Below are 13,939 nucleotides of genomic sequence, written 5' to 3'. Positions count from 1 at the left end.
GTTTCTGTTTTTCTGTGAACACTTTAACCTCATCTTCATTTTTGAAGGACTGTTTTGCCTGGTGTAGAATTCTTGGTGGGCAATTTTTAGTAACAGGTGTATCATACCACTGCCTTCCTGTCTCTATGATTTCTGATGAGAAATCAAATTTTAGTCTTATGGAGTATCGTGTGTGATGAATTGATTCCTCTTGTTGCTTTCATAATTCTATCATTGGTACTTGGCACTTTGAATAGTATGTGTCTTGGAGTAAGTTTGTTCTAAATTATTCCATTGAGAGTGTGGTGTCCTCCTTGAATATTTTTTTTAAAGATTTATTTTTTATTTATTTCTCTCCCCTTCCCTCCCAACCCCTCCCCCCCATTGTCTGCTCTCTGTGTCCATTTGCTCGTGTGTTCTTTTTGTTTTTGTTGTTGCGTCACTTTCTTTCGCGCTGCACGGCTCTCCTTACAGGACGCACTCCTTGCGTCCCCCTATGTGGGGGACATTCCTGCATGGCATGGCACTCTTTGTGTGCATCAGCACTGCACATGGGCCAACTCCACATGGGTCAAGGAGGCCTGGGGTTTGAACTGCAGACCACCCTATCCATTGGGCCAAGTCCGCTTCCCCTCCTTGAATATTAATATCTTTGTCTTTCATATGGGTTGGGGAATTATCTGTCATTATTTCCTTAAGTATTCTTTCTGCCCCTTTTCTGTTCCCTTATCCTTCCAGGGCACCCATAATCCATATGTTTGTGTTTATGCAGTCATTCAATTCCCAGAGAACATGTTCAATTTTTTGCATTCTTTTCTCTCTCTTCTCCTGTCTTTTCAAGTTCCGATGCTCTGATTTCTAATTCACTTTTTCTTTACTCAGCTATTTCAAATTTGCTGTTATATGACTCTAATGTATTTTTACTCTCATCATTATGTCTTTCATTCCCGTAAAATCCATTAATTTTCTTTGAAAACTTTCAAAATTTCTTTGTGTTCACCCAGTGTCTTCTTAACAACTTTAAGTCTTCACATTGAATTTATTGAGGGTATTTTTTTGGATACTTGTAATTAGTTGTCTCAGAGCCTGTGTTTTGTTTAAAGGTTTAATTTGTTCCTTTGACTGGACCATATTTTCCCGCTTCTTAATATGTCTTGTAATTTTTATTGGCATTTCAGCATCTGATCTTTTTTTTCTTTCTTTTAGGTGTTCAGTTTTTATTTTATTTTTGAAGAAATGGAACATTAAGGTAAAAAATCCAGACCTCTATTAAAAAGATTTGATAAAATCCTTTTCACTTTTGACCATAAAATTAAAGCATATTTTGCTGAAAATAAATTATTTAGCATGTGACTACAGACTTAAGCAGAACTGCACTAATGAGGAAGTATTGCAAAGACAACAGTTGCTGTTTTCTCATTAAACACAATTTTTAAAATTAAAGTAATATTTTGTTCATAGTTTAAAAACAAAGTGGAATAATGACAAAAGACTTGAAAAACAGCTATATCCTACCCGACCCTTTGCACTTCCCAGGTCCTATTTCCAAAAGTAACCTATTTTGTTCTTACTACTCTTTGTTCTCATATTTTTCTCTTTATTTTTAGATAGTATATTCATGGTGTAAACTATTACTTATTAAATTTATAAATCATCTATTATCTTCCTATGGAATTAGTTGAAATTTAACTTTTCGTACTACCACTACATCTGTCACCCTCACAATTCCTCTTTCCTTATTTTTCAAATAGAGCAATAGCATAGTTTTGTTTAAATCAGCACTCAGTGTTTACTTTATTTTCATATCAAAGTTGTTTAGTGCTTAGTCACGTAGTATATATTGGTTGTGCATATTTATGTAAATATATTTATATATTTTATTTGGCATATAGGTATGTGGAACAAAAAGGAAAAGAAAAATAGATAAAAATCTAGGAAAGAGTAGAACTGAAAATTAGAAAAATATGCTAGAAGTAAGCTTGAGAACTGATAACAATAAAGTTTGGGAAATTGATGTCAAAATAATATAGGAAAACATTCCAGAATGAAAAGGTTTGAGATTATAGATTGAAAAAAAGAGCTTACTAAATAGCCAGTATAATGGATATTTAAAACCATGCCAAGACTCAGCATTTTGAAATTTTAGTATAACAAATAAAGAGAAGATTCTAAAAGCTTAGAAGAGATGGCATTGTAAAGGAATAGTTGCTTAGGGAGAAAAGCAGAAAGATAAGAAAAGAAAATAATTGGTCACAAAAGAGATTAGACTCCAGAATGGCATTAGACTGAAAGCAGATTTGTTGGCTGGACGTCAACCATAAGACTACAAAAATTTGAAAGGAAATAATTTCCATCTTAGAATTCTTTAGCCAAATAATCATTCAACTTTTTTGTTTGTTTTGTTTTGTTAAAGATACTTAGATTACACAAAATGTTACACAAAAAAATATAAGGGATTCCCATATGTCCCACTCCCACACCTCCCCACTTTCTACATTAATGACTGCTTTCGTCAGTAGGGTACATTCATTGCAATTGATGAACACATTTTGGAGCATTGCCATTAAGCATGGATTATAGTTTACATTGTAGTTTACACTCTTTCCCATTCCAGTCTGCAGGTTTTGGCAGGATATACAATGTCCTGTATCTGCCTTTGTAATGTCAATCAGAGCAATTCCAAGTCCTGAAAGTGCCTCCATATTACACCTCTTTTTCCCCTCTCCCTGCCTTCAGCAACTCCAGTGGCAACTGTTTGAGTTTCTTTTAAAATTCATTCTAATATATTACCCATTTTGATTTTATTTATTAGCTCATAGTCAATTGTATCTGGAGTTAGCACATTTTAAACATTATATAATTTTTTTTCATGCCATGATTTTAGTCAAAAACCTTGTCTGCAAGTTTCACTACACATGACTTTTCTGTTCCTTTTATTTTAAACTAAAATTAGCACTATACTGTTAAGTATATGTCCCAGAGACTTAAATCTTTGATATTTTCATATGCCAGTTGAGCCTGCATCTTGGCAGACTTGCATCTCTACTATTCAGTTCATTGGACTCACTCAGGACAACCAACAAGGAGATGTTTATGGACAACACCCATTCCAAGGAACAAAGAGTGTCTGCAACTGCAAGCAAAATAGTTCCATCCATCCCCTCCTGGGATCTAAGCCCCTCTCAATTAGAAACAGAGTGGGCATCACCATCCCCAAATCCTCAAGTTTGGAGAATGAACAAGAGATTAAAATACATTTATTCTATTTTAGATATATTATTCTAGCAATGGAAGAACTTTCATCATTTATGTAAAGGCAGTGGCCACCAGAGGTTATGAGGGGAGGGAGAGGGAAGAATAGGTATAACATGGGGACATTTTTTGGACATTGGAATTCTGCATGATATTAAATGATGGATATAGGCCATTATATATTTTGTCATAACTCACTAAATTGTGTGGGACAGAGTGTAAACTATAATGTAAATTATAGTCCATATTTAGTAGCAATGCTTCAATATGAGTTCATCAAGCATAACAAATGTACCACACCAAACAACATTTTTTTATGTAACATTTCTGTAATCTAAATCTCCTTTAAAAATAAAAAAACTTAAGAGAATATTATTCTACTGGGAGTTACACAATTTCATGGATTTACTATGATATAAGTACATTTCTTTTATAATCATAAATGAAATGAAAGTGTATTGAATCTCCAGGGACCCAGGTAACACTTGTGATTAATTGTATTTTTTACTTTAACAAATGTTTCCCCTTATTTTACTCCAATGAACATTATTACAAACTTAACTAATCTCATGAGTATTAATAGCCAAGGATCCTTACTACTCAATAGCTGAAGGAAAGTTGGCCTCTCTGGAGGAAGAAATCACCAATTGCCCAGGGTTTCCAGAGATATGACCCATACATGCCAGTCATAAAAAAATAGCCATATTTAGAAAGAATCCAGAAGCAGAATTTTTGATGGGTTTTAGGATAAATGTGAATCTTTGAGAAGTGACTGTGAATTTTAGTCACTGAAGAAAAAAACAGAATCACAGATTTTATCAAATTTACTGAAATTTTGCAGAAGAAATATTCATGTTACAGAAGATAAACTTGTTACTTCATTTTTCAGATTTACTTGTGTATTTTGATTTATGTATTTCCTTAAAATAATAAAGATGAATTCCCTGAAATACCTGTGTAATATCATAATTTAATTAACATATTAATTATGTCAGTTCAATATTATAAATCTATGCTCATAGATTATACGTTTCTGAGGAAAGTTTTTATTTTAGGCAACTAATTTTTAACAATGATATCTGAACATATGTATGTTATGAACTGCCTGAACTCAAAAGATTTAAAATATATTGATACAAAAATTACTGAGAAATTGAACTAGTTCAGACAACATGATTGAAATTCTTCTTGAACTACATTCTAAAGGATAGCTAAGAACTCTACAGGCAAAAGAGAGTTACCACGTGATTTTATGGAAATTGTTCCATGTTAGCAAATATAGTACTTAAAGGACCAAAATATTGAGACAACCAGTGTAGCTATGCTGAACAATTTCTCAGTCAATTCTCTGAATATTATAAAGAGCCATGCTCTATATTAATGATTTTAATATATTACAGTACCTTGTCTCTTTAACAGCTGATTAGGATTTAGCAATACCATTCATTATTTTACTGTGCACACTTAAAAACTGTGATGGCAATCATTTCTAAATTATCACTAAGGTAATAGGAGCATAGGGGAAAAAACAAAAAAAAACAAAACCCTGACTCTCCTTTCCAAAGCTATTTACTGAACATTATGATACACTTTGAAGGAGAAGATATAAGGTAACATTAGCACAAGGAAATTTGAAATTTGTAAAGACCAAGGAGAAAAATACAATCTGAAGAGCTAAAGGATGATAATGTACTTCTAATGAACAGTGAGGAATGACTGACTTATATAAAGCAGATTTTTTAAAAAAGGTACAAGTCTGGTTTGTGTCTGTAATCTGCCCCATAGGTCGATATATCAACTTAATCACCAAGTATTATATTTGCTATTTAATAAAATTCTTATTAAATAATTTTCTCTTCTTTAAAATGAGTCCTCACATAATAGAAGAAACTGCACTTAATTTAAAGATTATACAAAAAATAGCATGAAATATTTTGCAAAAACACTAGAAATTCATGAGTATTACCAATGTAAACAAATTATCATTATTCACATGAGTAATATAAAAAATTGAACATATTTTTATTACAGATTATATATACATAAAATATTAATAAAAATATAATCTTCATAATTATATTCCCTCAATTCCAGTTTTTCACATATAAAAATGAAATATTGAAATTAGATCTCAAGAAGAGAATTGGTATTGAAAGAATAATTGATTGAAGAAATAGTTGTTCATGATTTAAAATACCTCAAGAAAATTCCATGTAAAAAGTTGAAGTTAAAATGGTTATTTCTGAAAAGAAAATATCAGAAAAATCTAGAAAAGTCCATAGGAGAGAGATCTGGACAGAATCTTAGGCCTTCATTAGTATTTAAATTAATGTCTGAGGGAAGGAAGGATGCTTTGTGGAGGAGTAATTTCAGGTGGCATGCTTTTTCAGATACTCTGTGAAGGTGAGAAGATGAAGTAGAGTGAAGTAAAAGCAAGGGAACTCTGGCTACACACTTCAAACAGAAATATAGAATTGATTAGATTCTCAATCTAATAGCATCTTGATGGATGTCGCCATGAAGTTTGAAATAAAGGGCTCACATGCAAGTCTTAGAGATTAATTGATGTGAAAGAGTGATGAGAATTATCTATCTTGGAATCATTCAGATTAACAAGATTCTCAGAAGTGCCTCAGACCCATTCATTAACTTTGTTCCAACACACTGTCTAGTTAATCCCACCAGAGAATGGAGACAACAGAAGTCATCCCAGTCCCCTGGTACATGAAAAACACAGGTAGAAAAGTATGAATTCTTCTAACAGATGATGTTTCTTACAAACATATCAGGATTGATTATTTGATTTTGAAGAAAACAGAAGATTGTGACTGGATGTTCTCAGGCAGAGTTTGAAAAGATATTTTACAGAAATATTGTAAATATGGCAATAACTGTGTTAGAGGACCTTGATATCCTATTAAATATTTTTAGGTACATAGGTTTTTGGTTTCTGTGTTATGTTGAAATTAATATATTTCAGCAGAGATGAGAAAGAAAATCCAAAGAAATATTTGTAAATTCATTGATTTTGAAATATTCTATTTTGTTCAATTTCTATTCTGACTTCCTGGTATAAACCATATATTGATGTGTACAGATGCATTATATTTGTACTGTAGATGGATTCCATTTTATGTTTTAGTAGCATCTTATGACTTGCAATATCCTTTGACTTCAGAGTGACTGCACCATATTAGCAGACATGGCCAACCTCACAATCATCACAGAATTCCTCCTCATGGATATCTCAATCTCCTGGAAGATGCAGATCTTGCAAGGTCTGCTGTTCTTAGAGATTTATCTAGGAGCCATGGTTCTGAATCTTCTGTTATTGTCATTTTGACAGACCCACATCTGCACTCTCCCATGTATTTTTTTATAGGCAATTTATCCTTCAAAGATCTTTGCTGCATATCAGTTAGTGTTTCCAAATAATTCAGGATGTAAATTAATCTCACTCAAAGAATGTGCTGCTCAAATTTTCTTCTATATGTTTTTTTACATCTACAGAGCTTGTTTTTCTTGTGGTGATATCCTATGACAGCTATGTAGTCATTTGCCACCCTTTGAGTTATGGGCTCGTCATCACTCAGTGTCTGTATACACAAGCAGAAGATGGTTCGTGGGCAAGTGGGCTGTTCTATTCTACTATCCATACAGCGACCTTGTTCAGATTTCCCTTTGCAAAATCCAATATGATCCATCAGGACCTCCATGAAGTACCTCAAATTTTGAATATCTCACCTTTAGATGTACAGTTTGTGGCCTTAGTTATAAATATCACATTGCTTTAGTGTATTTTGTCATTCTGTTTATGCCATGTATTAATACGTTTTCATCGGTGCTTAGGATTTGGTCTGTGGAAGACTAACAAAGCCTTATCCACCTGTACCCACAGTTGAGGGTTCTCCTTTTGTTTGCAATTTCTGGGTTGATTGCTGTTTTAAATCCCATTGCAAATGAGGCATCTCTGAAGAATCTTCTGACACCCTTGTTCTACACCCTAGTGCCCCTGTTTTGAAATCCCATCATTCATATAGCCTAAGGAGCAGAAAGATTAATAGGGCTCTAGGCAAAATGTTTAACAGATATTGTTATTGTACAAGGAGTGATTTTTGAATTAAAAACAAAAAGATTAGAAATGACAATTTGGAAACTTATTGTATATTTGATATATATTATTAAATTTTAATTACTTCCTTTAAAATCTGTAATGTTTTAATTGTCTCTATATATTTTGTTGTTTAATTATGTAATAATACTGTAAACCTCTACCTTGATTTATTATCCAATGCTAAAATGTGTGCATTTATTGAAAAGACTAGAAACTATTACACATTGTCAAAATGTTTTGTTTGGGATGGTTTTGAGCAAAACAAAAACAAATCAAAGAATGTCAGCATTTGGAGAAAATCATATCTTATGTACCTAGTACTTCAACATGTCCATGCACTTGAGAAAACTTCCTACTAATATTTACTGTCAAAGGGGAAGAGTACATTAAGTCATTTGTTTAGAGAAACCCACAGTTTAAATTGTTCTCTTTGCATTCACATTTTCACAAATATTTGATCTAAATAGTAAATGAAACTGAGAAATAACTGAGGAATTACACACATGATAAGTTAATAGCATTGAGACGCCTGTTAAAGTAGGAAATCTTGAAGATTTGTTTCTCTCACTGGAAAACTATTAGAAAAGCCTTGTCCTTCTGCAAAGAATATGTGTGAGGAACTTTTGGTTGCTCCATGAGCTATGAAAGAAAAGACATGTGATATGCTGTATCCATGCAATCTTTCTGCATGATGAAGAACAAAGAATCACTAGTTATAGAGTGGAGTGAGATGCAGCAATGAATATTATTGACATTTATCCACAGAACACACAATGTTGCTAATACTGTATTGTAATTTTTTGTTTTCAGGTCTCAAAGACAGAGCGAGCATTCTGGTGGCTAAAGAATATATTGATCTTCTTATATCCCAGACTTGAATCATATATTGGCTGTCTTTCTAGCTTAGAATCTTGTCTAGAATAGGCTCAAAATTTAAGAAATGATGCTCATTTAATATCAGCCTGTTGTTATACAATGGATTCAGAGGCTCATTATGACTTTGTTTTTTAAAAGATGTTTTAAAGGTATATAAAGGTATATAAATCACACAAATATTACATTAAAAAATATAAGAGGGAATCAGATGTGGCTCAACCAACTGGATTATAGTTTAGATTGTAGTGCGCACTCTTACCCAGTCATTCAGTGGGTTATGGAAGGACATACAATGTCCTGCATCTGTCCCTGCAATATCATTCAGGACAACTCCAGTCCCAAAAATGCCCCCATATCACACCTCTTTTTCCCTCTCCCTGCCTTCAGCAACTCCCGTGGCCACTGTCTCCACAACAATGATATAATTTCTTCCATTGCTAGAGTCACAATAATTCCACTCTAATCCATATTTTATTTCTCCATCCTGAGGACCCTGGGATGACAATGTCCACTCCACTTCTAAGTTGAGAGGGGGCTTAGATCCCACATACTAGTAGATGGGATTCTCCTACTTGCAGTTTAGACCTGGGTCCTTGGTTTGGTGGTTGACCATACTCACTTCCTTGTGAGTGTAGGTGTTGCAACTCTGCTGAGGCTCAGGGCCCAGGTGGCACATGGATCATCCAGAGATTCAAGTCTCTTTAGGTAAACACCAATGTCAGCAACAACCACAGGTTCAGTAAAAGCAACAGAAGAGGCATTTGTAGAGAAGTCACATCTGAGTCCAACTCCATCACAGGAGGACAAATTTGGATGTAGGGTCCACTGGCAAGGCACTGAACTCCAGAACCATCTGCCATGCCCATAGGACCTGGGTGTCTCTGTAACCCTCAGGATTACCACTAACTGAGGTTGTATCTAATTTAGATGTCTCTGAGATCCTGCTGAGACATGCATAAGCACGAACTCTCTGATGACCTCCTGACATTTTGAAGTCTCTTAGCCAGTCTCAGGACTGTCCATGTGCCAGCAGGGCCCTGAGCTTCAGAGTTGCAACACCTATCTCTGGTTCATTGGACTTAACGAAATCAACTAACAGGGAGGTGAGGATGGTGAACCACCACATCAGGGAACCAATAGAGTCTACAACTGCAAGCAGGAGAACCCCATCCATCAGCCATATGGGATCTAAGCCCCCTTTTGATTTAGAGGTGAAGTGGACATCGCCATCCCAGGGTCTTCAGGATGGAGGAATAAAATATGGATTAGAATGGACTTATTAGAATTATTGTGAATATTAGAAATATTGTGAATATTAGAAATATTGCTATATATTCCATATAGCAATGGAAGAAACTATATTATTGATGTGGAGACAGTGGCCATGGGGGTTGCTGAAGGCAGGAAGAGGGAAGAAGAGATGTGATATGGGGGCATTTTTGGGACTTGGAGTTGTCCTGAATGATATTGCAGAAACAGATGCAAGTTATTATATATCCTACCATAACCCACTGAATGACTGGGAGAGAGTGTAAACTACAATGTAAACTATAATCCATGCTAAGTAGCAGTGTTCCAAAATGTATTCATCAAATGCAATTAATGTGCCACACTGATGAAAGAGGTTGTTGATGTGAGGGAGGGGCGGTATATGGGATCCTCTTATATTTTTTAATGTAACATTTTGTGCGATCTATGTATCTTAAAAAAATAATAATAATAAAAAATCATGGCCAGAAAAAAAAAAAAGAGATTCATCCATGTCGTAACATGTGTCAATACTTCATTCTTTCTTATAGCTGAGTAATATTCCATTGTATGAAATTATTGCATTTTACTTAAACATTCTTCTGTTCATGGGCACTTGGGTTGCTTCCAGTTTTCTGTAAATGTGAATAATGTCTCTATGCATATTGGTGTAATTATATCTGTTTGTATCCCTGCTTTCAATTCTTCTGGGTGAATACCCAGCAGTGGGATTTTTGGATCAAATCACAATTCTGTAGTCATCTTCCTGAGGATGTGCCTAACCATCCTCCAAAATGGATGCACCTTTCTACATTCTCAACAGCAGTGAATGAAGGTTCCCATTCCTTCCCTTCCTCTCCAACACTAGCAGTTCTCTGTTTTTTTAATAGCCACCAGTCTAATAGGTGTAAAGTGATAACTCATTGTAGTTTTGATTTGCATTTACCTAATAGCTAGTCATGTTGAACATCTTTTTATGTGCTTTTTTAGCCATTTATATTTCCTCTTTGAAAAAGTGTGTGTTCAAGTCTCTTGTCCATTTTTAAAATGGATGCTGGTCTTTTTATTTTTGAGATCGAGAATTTCTTTATATAAGATGGATATTAGGCCCTTATCAGATAAGTGATTCCCAAATACTTTTTACCTTTAAATAGGCTACCAATTCACTTTCTTGACAAACAACTTTGAGGCACAAAAAATTTGAATTTTGAGGAAATCCTATTTATTGATCTCTTCTTGGATTGCCTGCACTTTGGGTATAAAGTTTATTAAAACATTTCCTGCTACAATATCTTGTAGATGCTTCCCTACATTATCTTCCAGGTGTTTTATAGTCTTGGCTTTTAGGTCTTTGATCCATCTTGAGTTGATTTTTTATAGAGCATGAGATGGTGATCATCTCTCATTCTTTGAAAATGGATATCCATTTCTCCAAGCATCATTTGGGGAAAAGACCATTCTGCCCTAGTTGTGGGGGCTTGGAGGCTTTGTCAAATATAAGTTGACTATATATGTGAGGACATATATCTGAACTCTCAGTTTGGTTTCACTGGTTATTTATGCCTATCCTTGTGTCAATTCCATGCAGTTTGACCACTGTGACTAGTTAGTATACTTTAAAGCATGGGTGTTTAACATTTTTTGTTCCATGGACCCCTAGCCACTCAGGGGAAAACAATGGACCACTTACTAAGTCTACACTATGCTCTGTATTATCTGATAAATATATGACATCCGCACTGACACGTCCCCAGAAAAACAGTTTGTTATTTTTTTAAATTTCAATTTAAGCTCATGGACTCCTTGTTAGGAACAACTTCATTAAAGTCAGATACTGTGATCTCTTCAATTTCATTTTTTTATTTTAATATGTTTTTGACTATTTAAGGCCCCTTGCCTTTCCAAATAAATTTCATAATTGCTTTTCCAATTCAGTAAAAATTCTATTGTTTATTTTATTGGAAGTGTGTTAAATCTAAATCACTTTGGGTAAGAAAGACATTTTGATATTTAGTGTTTAAATTCATGAGCATGGAATATTTTTCCATTTATTTAGGCCTGTGATTTCTTTTAACAATATTGTGAAGTTTTCTGTAAACAAGTCCTTTATACCTTAAGTTATGATTATTCCTAGATATTTGACTCTTTATTTGCTTTTACAAATTGAATTTTTTCTGGACTTCTTCCTCAGATTGCTCATTATTAGTGTAGAGAAATGTTACTGATTTTTGCACTTTGATTCTATAAACTGCAACATTACGGAACTCATTTATGAACTTTATAAGTTTCGTTTTAGTTTTTTGTGGTTTTCTATGTAGAGGATCACACCATTTACAATTAGAGAAATGTTTACTTCTTCCTTTCCATTTTTGATTCCTTTTATTTCTACTTCTTGCCTAAGTTCTTGAACAAGTATTTCTATCACAATGTTAAATAAGAGCTCTGACAGTGGGCATTCTTTTCTTGTTCCAGATCTTAGATAGAAAGACTTCAGCATTTCATCATTGAGAATGATATTAGATATGGGTTTTTTGTATGTATCCTTTCTCATGTTGAGGTAGTTTCCTTATATTCTTATCTTTTGTAGTGCTTTTATCTAAAAAGGATGCTGTATTTGTCAAATGCTTTTCCTGCATCAATAGAGATGATCATGTGATTTTTTGGTGACCTGTTACTGTAGTGTATTACATTGATTGCTTTTCTTATGTTGAAACATCCTTGGATACCAGTTATGAAACCCACATGATCATGGTGTATAATCCATTTGATGTTTTGTTTAATATGATTACAAGTATTTTGTTGAAGATTTTAGCATCCAAGTTCATTAAAGAGATTGGTGTAGTTTTCTTTTCTTAAGGTGTCTTTATGTGGCTTTCATTTTAGTTTGATGTTGACATCACAGGGTGAGTTGAGCAATGTTATCTGCACTTCTATTTTTTGGAAGAGTTTAAGCAGGATTGATATTAGTTCTTTGGAATTATTGGTAGAATTGACCTGTGATGTCATCTGAATCTGGGCTCTTCTTAGTTGTGGGATTGATGATGTCTAATTCAAACTTCTTACTTCTGATTGGTCTGTTGAGTTCATAATTTCTTCTTTAGTAAATGTAGGCTGCTTGTGTGTTTCTAAAAATTTATCCATTTCATCTAAGTTATCCATCTTGTTGGCATACACTTTTTCAAAGTATCCTCTTATGATACTCTTTATTTCTGTGGGACCAGTGGTGATATGCCCTTCCTCTTTATTTATTTTATGTATTTGCATCTTCTCGGTGTTTCTCTTTATTAGTCTAGCTGAGGGTTTGTCAATTATATTAATCATCTCAAAGAATTAACTTTGGTTTTGTTAATTTTTCTAGTTCTTTCTTATTTTCTATTTCATTTAGCTTTGTTTTAATCTTTGTTATTTACTTCTTCCTACTTGCTTTTGGATTAGTTTGTTGTTCTTTTTCTAATTCCTCCAGGTGTGCAGTTAGGTCTTTGGTTTTAGCTCTTCTTTTTAAATATAAACATTTATGGTTATAAATTTCCCTTTCACACTGCTTTTGCTATATCCCATATTTTCTGATAAATTCTGTTGTCATTTTTATTTGTTTCTGGGTAGGTACTTATTTCTTTTGCAATTTCTTCTTTGACCCATTGATTTTCAAAGAATGTGTTGTTCAAATTCCATATCTTTGTGCCTATTCAGGTTCTCTGCCCCTTATTAATTTCCAGCTTCATTCCATTGTGGTCAGAGAAATGTCTTTATATAATTTAAATCTTTTTAAATTTGTTGGTGCTATCTTTGACCTAGGATGTGGTCTTTTCTGGGGAAGGATACATGTCCTGCTATATTCAGGTTCAATGTTCTGTGTATGTCTATTAGTTCTAGATACTCTAACATAGTATTCAGAGTATCTGTTTCTTTATTAACGCTCTCAAAAGATGGTCTATCTAATGGTGATAATGGTGTACTAAACTTCCCTATTGTAATTGCAGCAGCATCTATTTCACCACTTATTTTTCCAATGTTTGCCTCATGTATTTTGGGGCACTCTGCTTGGGTGCATAAATGTGTATGATTTTTCTTTTCTCTTGGTAGATTGCACCTTTTATTAATAGAGTATTTCCTTGTATCTTACAATAATTTTGCATTTAAAGTCTATTTTGTCTGACATTAGTGTAACTACTTCCACCCTTTTTTATTTATTGTGAGCATGTAAATTAATTTTCCATCTATTCACTTGTGACCTCCTTGTGTCCTTGGGTTTAAGGTGAGTTTCCTATAGACAACATATATATGTGTCATATTTCCTATGTATCCTGGCAATCTTTCTCTTTTGATTAGAATTTAATTCATTAATATTCAATTTTATTAATGTCAAGGCAGTACATATAATAACCATTTTTCTCTAGGTTTATTTTTTTTTAGTATGTGTATTTTTTATTTTTGTCTTTATTTATTTTTTTAATGTCACATTGAAAAATA

Source organism: Dasypus novemcinctus, chromosome 16, assembly GCF_030445035.2.
Source record: "Dasypus novemcinctus isolate mDasNov1 chromosome 16, mDasNov1.1.hap2, whole genome shotgun sequence".
Lineage (NCBI taxonomy): Eukaryota > Metazoa > Chordata > Mammalia > Cingulata > Dasypodidae > Dasypus > Dasypus novemcinctus.
Note: the sequence above shows the minus strand (reverse complement) of the source record.